This window comes from Helianthus annuus, chromosome 3 (assembly GCF_002127325.2).
Source record: "Helianthus annuus cultivar XRQ/B chromosome 3, HanXRQr2.0-SUNRISE, whole genome shotgun sequence".
NCBI classification, from domain to species: Eukaryota; Viridiplantae; Streptophyta; class Magnoliopsida; order Asterales; family Asteraceae; genus Helianthus; species Helianthus annuus.
Genome location: NC_035435.2, coordinates 97,786,796 through 97,795,783, shown reverse-complemented (window position 1 = coordinate 97,795,783; position 8,988 = coordinate 97,786,796). Strand labels below are relative to the sequence as shown.

The window sequence follows — 8,988 nt, the reverse complement described above, 5'->3', positions numbered from 1 at the left end:
TACAGCCTTCCGATGGGCATAAAACGCAGAAAAAAAAACATTATACAAATCATTGAAGCATATTCACATTTGTAACATTTATTTTGGTATGAATCAAGATGTTATTGACTGCAAATCTAATGTTAATGGCTGCAAATCTGATGTTAATGGCTGCAGTTATGTCTTCAAATATCATGTTAAATGTTTTTTTTTGTATTCCAAACAAATCATACTGCAATATATGTACACATGTAGCACACTATAAAATACCAGCAGCTTGAGTCTTGTGGGAACGGCCAACTTGTCGTACAACAATTGAAATGAATGGAACAACAACCAAAGCCAATACTAAAAATAGCAAAAAATGCAAGTTAAAAGAAACATGTTGGAACCGCTAGAATCATGAAAGTTTATTTTTTAATTGCAATGTCTGTATTACATGTTAGCTTCCACGACGTAGCAAACATGAACCCGAGACCAATGAACGCAGTAGAAAGATTCCGGAGAATCTCGGAAACATTTGAAGTTGCAGCTCTGTTTTTAATGATTTGGGTATCTTCAGAAAGCCTGCTAAGAAGCTCTTCTGTTCGTGTAACATCGAAGAAGGCTATTTCCTACGATCACACGTTAAAAAATAACAAAAAAGGAAGAAAAATACATCTTTTTGCTAAGAGGAAGTGATATATACTTGATTGATGAGGTGTGTGAACAGGTTCTTTCGCAATGTAGCAAAGATTCTTTCACTTGCAGAAGAAAATAACCATGCTCGAAGTGCTGTGTAGATGGAACTAAAAACAGCAAATGAGTCAAAATTATTAACAGAAGATACTATTAAAGATCAAGGTACTAAGGTATAAAATGTCGATACCCGATAATGACAATCAAGAAGATTCCAAGAATGGTTCTATTGACTTTGCTTACAGCTTCACTCTTCTGTTCAGGTGTTTGGAGATCACCCAAAACGATATCGATTATCGTCCCGCCAAACTGTGGCTGCAATGTAAGTAACAAAAGTTGCTTAACCATATAATCATATCCTAAAATTACGCATAATTCATGCATTTTGATACACTCATGGTTCATATGCACATTTCAAATTTCAGAGAGGAAAAGATGTAGACATATAATCAGTATACTCAGTATGATGCAGACGCAATCAACAACGTTATAGTACCAATAATCAATTTCCCCGCCTCGGGTTTTGCCTGTATAATAATAATTTCTTAACATCTAAATAAATTCACAAACACAACATAGTTACATATTTAAAAGCCGTTTCAACGACACAATCGTAAAGTAATATAGCATCCACTTACCAGAGCAAGCACTCTAACATAGCTCCCATTAGCAGCCTGTTAAATTCCCAACAACCAAATTAGAATTACGTTTCTCTCAGGCATTTCATCAAACACCTGGTATGCGTAAACTAAAACTCAAAAAAATCAAAAAAAATAAATAAATAATTACTGGCACTGCATCTCCAAGTTCAAGACCCCCCTGATCATCATTTCTCCTCAAACCCTGTAAAAATCAAGATTACACATCTTCATGTTGGTCTAAACATACCCAAAATTTAAAAAATATATATATACATAAACACATATTATAACTCAATAATTTAATAACTCATCCGCATTACAGTTCAAATTAGTGAGAAAATAGAAGTGGAACATTCAATTTAAGAGTTGTATGATACTTACATTCCTGTTAAGAAGTGGAGTTCTTTCACCTCTCATACCATGCATATCACCACCATGGAATCTCTCCATTACTGTGAGAAATTAGAATTGTCAATATTGTCAACAGTTTTGATAGTGAATCATCTGAAAACAGAAAAGCTAATGACTGCAAATTAATGTTAATGGCTGCAAATCTAATTTAATGGCTGCAGTTATGTCTTCAAATATCATGTTAAATGTTTTTTTTCTTTTTGTATTCCAAACAAATCATACTGCAATATATGTACACATATAGCACACTATAAAATACCACTATAATCATAGCATTTAAAATGCAAAAAAACCTTGAATCTCGTATGACCCATTACCCAACAAAATTAGTTAGAACCTGTTTTGACCCGAACCAAATTGAATCTTTTTTTAACAGCCCACTTGACCAGAACCTGTCTGACCTGAACCCTGGTATGACCCGTTACACATTTTTATTTAAACATATAACATCATAATCATGCAGTTAAGAAGCGACCAAGAAATTTCAAGTATTTAAGAGAAACCATGATCATTAATTCATTACCTTGGGACTTTACATCCAAATGGTTGCCACCTCCATTTTACAAAGTCATCAAAAACTTTGTGTAGATAATGGCACGTACCAACTGGATTCCATCCAGGTTCGACTTAGGTGTATAAAAAGATGTTATCCAACACACCTTACTGAACATGTGTTTTGATGTGTGACTTTCAAAAGTGTAGGTGCTGAGAAACAATTTCAAGCCTTCTAAAAGCTAGAACCTTTCGGAGGTGCCAAAAGTTCCGTATGAAAAGAGATGAGGGTGAAATGCGAAATTAGCGGGTCATCTAGTTTTACTTTTAGATAACTAAGGCTAGAATAGAGTCAAAGAGATAGTACCGTATCCAATGGACCATCATAATGAGTCATAAAGATAAGAAATCAACAGGCTACATACTTCAACATGTCCAACATGAAAAAGATCAAACCCTCCATCAATGTACACCAATGTACACGACACGAGCATTTGGTCGTAGCCCCTCACATGCAAAAAACGACAACATCAAATACATATACGAACCAAATCATGACTACAGAAATTGAATCATCAAACAAAAACACACCTTCCCATTTGAAAACTGCACAATTCTTCTTGTTGTAGGCAAAAAATTAGAAGCATGTTTGGATTTCAGATAGCTTTCTAAATTCATACCAACTACATTAAAATCTCCATTTACTTGTCTATCCTCGATTAATAACTCGCCGAAATACCAGCAAAACCACTTAAATAACTCGTCTAGAAACCAACCAATGTAGCTGTTAGCATAATAACACCGAATAGATGTGGATGTTAGTATACTACATCCAAATTTGAATAATTAGCATGATAATCCATGCTAATACAAACAGGGCCATATAGAACCCTAATTTATATTGCACAAGAAGACACAAACCCTGCAAAAACATATAATGACCAAATTTACATAAAAAAAACTAAAATAACCGGTGAATTCTTCTAATCCGTTTAAGAAAATTCTCTTTATATAAACTATACGAAACTAACTGATTGTCTGTTTACCAGAATTATTCATACATTTACACAATCATACAAATTTCAAATCAAGATCGGTTTTAAAATCTGCAACCGAATTGAAGCGGAAACCTTAACATCTAGCTAAATTGATACAATCACAAAAACAACCTAACAGCATCAGATTCAAATTCTACCTGATCACAATGTAATGCATGGATAAAATTTTAAAAGCAAAAAAACCCCAAATTGTAACGATCGCAAGCTAAAAACATAAAAAGTCTCACTCAACAAAATCAAGAAATTAAACTTGTAATCACCGGATATAAAACCAATTTTATAAGAAAAAAACTGAAACACACACACATATTCGTTCATCAATGGGTGATGTTGAATTCGGATAATAAAAAACATAATTGATGAAGATTATAACCGGAAAAATAAGCAAAAGAGAAAACCTACGACATGAAAACGTAAGTAGCTTAAGTCGACCACCATCACCGCATCCTCGGTAACCAAGATGAACAACACTTAAACCCTTGTAATCAGCGACAAAACCTACAATCGTACCATCTCTAATTCCCCATTTGTGGTTTGGATTTTGGATGAAGGCTGAGGGAACGGGAGAGAAAAAGAGGCGTAGATGAAGAATGAAATTAGGGTTTCTCTATCTCAATTCTACAGAAACTTTGATAAATAATGACTTACATGCCGTATGCTTCGCCTCCAAACATTTGATGTCTTGTTCGAAATTCTATAAAATCCAATTAAACAAACAATACAGAATCAAAAATTAAGCAAATTCAACATAAATTTAAAGACATTCATTTCAATTAACTTAATAACAAAACTCCCACGCTTAATGATACTATTTTTGTTGTCTTAAGTATACAATAAATCATACCCGAAACTCCGCAAACTTCTTCTCAAGTTGGTCGATAATGGCATCATCATCACATAACTTATAAATAGCATACCCATTAATCTTTTGATCAACATTAAACTTTGCCAACCCATATTCTAAAAGCAAACTTTTTGTTAACCAAACATTCAAACTCGGTTGGGTTGATTTTCTCGTCATCACCCTCTTTTTTTCCTTATAAATATGTCAAATATTAAAAATATTGATGACAGAATCAAAATTAAATTTTACAACACATTACATGCTGATATGTGTTGATGGCAAAGATAAATAATATTGATTAAAAAACCATACTTGCTGATATTGTTGAAGAAGCTGTGTTGCCGAAACTCCTAAAATCTTAGCAGCCTCCCTGTCAAATAAAGTAAAACTTTTTGTCCCAGAACAATCCTGCACCGGTATGAGAATCCTGAATCTACAAAGATTTAAAAATGATTATTAAAACACAAAACTTCCTAATAAGAATTATAATAAATCATCTAAATTTATATATGAAATATAAAATCATCACCACATACATCGCAACTCCAGTAACTTCCTCAACTTTACAGTCTTCATTGTTACAAATCAACACTTGTTTCAAATCACCATCAACACTTCCATCAGTATCTTCAGGCGTTACAAAAGAGAAAGTTTGAACTTCCTATCACCCAAATATTGTAACACAAGAAACGAAGCAAATTTGATCGATATCTCCTCTACAACTTTCACCCAGTCACGACATACGAAAAATGTATTCCCGGACCTCCCAAAGTATGATTCGCCGCGTATAACCTTCATCAACCACAACATTGTACACCCTATTGTAACATTTCAAACCAAGATGATGCCTTACTATCGCGGATAATCCAGATAATCCAGAATCGTACAAAAATATCCAATCGTTCTTGTCTTCTGAAACCACACAAATTGAACAAAACAAAAATGGTAAGTGCTTAAATCAACAAAAAATCAAAACCCTAACCCTAGTTTTTGCAATCAAATAAGAAGCAAGAGAGATGAACTCACGGGACTAATCCAACCCGCTCCCGAGGAATCCGTATTTATGCTTGAATCAACAAAAAAAATACAATTTGTATTTGCTTCAACAAAAAAAGATATCTATATGGTAGAATATAAAAAGAATTCATTACACACATACCTGTAATTAATTGAAGAACATTGGTCATGAATATGAAGAACGAACGCATCATCAGATATCATTTAAAAACTCTTGATGCATCATCATATATCATAATCTTGATGTTAATATTGGGATTTATGAAACCCAAATCGAAAAAAAAATGGTTTTATTCAATATCATGGTGAAAAAGAAATGAAAAATCGAAACAACAACTAGATCTAAAATAAAACACAAATGAGAAATCAAATTAACCTAAAATTGAAATCAAACCTGAGAGCTTTAACGAAGCTGATACTCGGCTCCATTCACGGCTCGTTGAACGTCATTGCTTGATTTGACTGGAATCAGGGATCCTCTCGTTTAGACGCTATTGAAGGAATTGTTGAGAGCACAGCGGCGTGGAATCAAAATAATGGTTTTAAGAAGCCATGTGAAGAATCTGGACTTCATCATCCATGGGGAAGGCAAGAAGAAAAATAGAGCGTGGTAGAGGCAGTGATGAAAGTGAAATTAGGGGTTTAAGGATTGATTAAAGAGACGACATGTTGGAGAAGATTTCAACTGATTAAGAATTGATGAGGGATTCCATATAGAAGATCATATTTAGGAGGTTTCACAAATGGTGGAGGAATGAGGAAAAAGGATTTGCCGCTCATCACTGAATTCTCTGGCCAAAGACATATGCCACATCAAGGTTAAATGGTCAACACTATTTTGCTTTAATATAAGAGATAGATTATAATGCATGAGGGAAGGGTATTTTAAGATACCCAAAAAATAAGAACTTTTCCCTCATTTTATTTATACAAAGACCCCTAAAATGAGGGCAGTTTGGTCTTTTAAACAATATTTATTTTTTAGCCCCTAAACTTATTACACTTAAATCCCTAAGGTTTTAACAAAATTATAGATAATTAGTTACACTTTTCCCCCTCCACAACAAACTTATAATTCTTTTACGTATTCTTGTCATATCTTTTAGACTATGACGTTATACAAGCATTCGAAGGTACCGTGACGACCTGCTCATTTTTGTCGATGTTTCGATGTTTTTCTTGGTCAATATTGATGCGCGGATTAAAATGTACAAGTAGATGATGTTTAGTGTACAAATGATTATTGCAATACAAAACTTAGACCGCTTGGTTTGGAGAGCCTAAAACTAAAAGGTACAACCCATTCAAGCATAGTTATAAGTGTCCTTAACACATGAAACAAACCCACAAATCCAACCTAGAAATCAGGCTGTAGATTCAAAATTCAAAACCCCTCATCCCAATCTCTCTTTCTCCCTAAAATATCTGCAAGAACCCACCCTCCCGCTTAGGGATATTCCTAGAAAACCCTGGCTCACTCGAAAGCTAGGCTAAAGCTGAATCTGATGGTTTCAAGGCTAAAGTTGCTTCAGTTCGTGATAGACAACTAGCCTAACATCATGTTAATTGCTTCCTCCTTAACATGCAAAAAGTTACTGTTGTCGTTATTTAATTCCATACTATTGCTAGCTAATTTCTGTTTTTTATTCATTCCATCTGTTGCATCAGATATTTGATCTTCGATGCTTCTGGTTAAAATTAGGGTTATTAGTTTGTGGATGTTGAAGTTACTATTTGTGGTTTGAAGAGACCGGAAAACAGGAGCTAAAGCTCGATTTGTGGTCGGATCTCACATAACCACCCCTAATCTCATCATCGGTGTTACTCAAGTCTTCCGCTACAAGACGCGTCTTCTAATTGCACACTTTCCGATCCACGACAACATAACTAACAATACCTAAGCGATTGAGATTCATAACGTTCTTGACAAATAAGGTACACACATTTTCTTATTTACGTTTTTAACATTTCCTTGCCTTTTATTTTGTCTGTTTGTGTGTTATTTTCCTTTCCAGTGGCCATACACTTAATTATTTTTTTATGTTCAACATTTGCGTTTGATTCAAATTTATTTTTGCTTTTATGTGACATTATTCTATTACAAATGCTTTTATGGTATATCTGGCCTAGAACTAAAGCCCAATATTAGTAGATGTGTAAAAAGATATATATAGATTGTATATTAGCTATCAAATACGATGGGTGTGATTGAATTGGTCAAATTTCATGTTGATATTATCACTGTTATATGTATGGCCTTTTATGTCTATTTGTAGTAATTTTAGAGGTAATGTTTTTTGGTCAAATCGGTTAAGCAACATTGTTATATGTCAAATTCACGAACTACTAAATTTACATTAGTCTTGTTGGTAGTGAATGGGTCTATTTTTATGCAAACGTTATTACTAATTTTGACCCGTTCGCTTATGAATAGCTATATTAGTACACACTATCACTCAAACGGGTCAACTAAATTAATTCCAAAAGGGAACAAGTCGTTCTTTACAATTTGCTGATCTTTACAGTTGTGATTCAAAGTGTCACACAGGAACCTGTACACAACACGTGTATTCATGGGTTGAAACAGACAGGGAGGAAAAGAAATTATTTAACTTTTTGAAATTCTGATTTACATTTTATTTTAAGTTTTTTGAAGCAATTATGTTTTAGCTATGTCTATTATTTGAAAAACAAATGGCATAAAAATTCCTTAATGGTTTAAGTCATTACATAAAATACATTTTAAAAATAAAAGATATTAAAAAAAGCAAACAAACGGGTTAAAACACGAACTGTAAAGCTAACCTTGTTCGCGGTGGTTCTTCTAATAGGATAAAGCCTCTACTGATTTTGAGACTGCAATAGCCCAAAATGATGATGACAGGATGAATTGAAGAGAATAGCACAACACCGATCAAACCCGGTATTGGCCTTACAGTTGTGGCCAAAATGCTAAATCATGATGTGGGCTTGAGGGCGATGAAGAGTGGCTGGTTAGATAATTTTTATTTACATTGGATAAAATGCCTCAATTGCTTTGACCTTAATACTTGTTTTGTGCATTCTTATAACTTGAAAATTCGGAAAATTTGTGTATTTATATTATAAATGATTTTGGCAGGTAGAAGTCAGTTTTTTGAGTGATCTTTTGAACCCAAATTTGGTCAAGTTGATTGGTTATTGCATTGAAGATGATCAACGGTTGTTAGTCTACGAGTTCTTGCTTAGAGAGAGCTTGGAGAATCACTTGTTAAGAAGTATGTCATGTCTTCGTTGTGTTAATAATTTCTTATCATCAGTATAAAAAGAAAGATCATGTTTCTGATTATTTAGGGGTCAATCACTAAGTTTGGGATGATCTTTAATAACATGCCACTGCAATCCATGATAAAAATGGCCTTTTTGGTCACTTTCAAGAAATACCAATTGCATCCACCAAGATCAATCCATATCGGATGATGGTCGTGGCTCGACTGTTTATTTTCACGATATTTTTCGGTATAGACTGTTGAATACTGTGCATGATGCATTCAGGATATGGTTAACTTCTATAATCTCTGAGATCTGGTTTGCTTTCTCTTGGATTAGTTCCCCAAATGGTTCAATATTGATCGCGAGATGTAACTTGTTCGCCTTTTGGTTTTTCATTGAGTTGTTATGGTCCGTCATTGATAGCTGGTTCGCAAGTACCTTTCTGTCCAGCAGAGGAAAAAGTACTTGATTCTTGGTCACATCTCAAACCACAAGTTTTTAGAGTAAGTGTGAAAATTTTTAGGTAAATTAAATTACTATTGGCATATGCACACATCCTAGAGTTTGTTTGGTATTTTGTTAAAAAAAATTATCTTTATGCTTAGTATGTACCTTA

General features: G+C 33.8%; 2 long non-coding RNA genes across 2 annotated transcripts; one reads left to right on the top strand and one right to left on the bottom strand.

Moving 5' to 3' along the window:
* Window positions 1–486: 486 nt before the first annotated feature.
* LOC118490173 lies at window positions 487–905 on the bottom strand. Its single transcript, XR_004888455.1, has 3 exons — window positions 848–905; window positions 668–767; window positions 487–593 (listed from the first exon to the last, which is right to left on the bottom strand). It is a non-coding gene; the product is annotated as an uncharacterized LOC118490173 (long non-coding RNA).
* A 5,609-nt stretch (window positions 906–6,514) lies between these two features.
* LOC110929238 lies at window positions 6,515–8,381 on the top strand. The gene is made up of 4 exons (XR_004888454.1): window positions 6,515–6,681; window positions 6,789–7,055; window positions 7,952–8,113; window positions 8,242–8,381. It is a non-coding gene; the product is annotated as an uncharacterized LOC110929238 (long non-coding RNA).
* The last annotated feature ends 607 nt before the right edge of the window (window positions 8,382–8,988 follow it).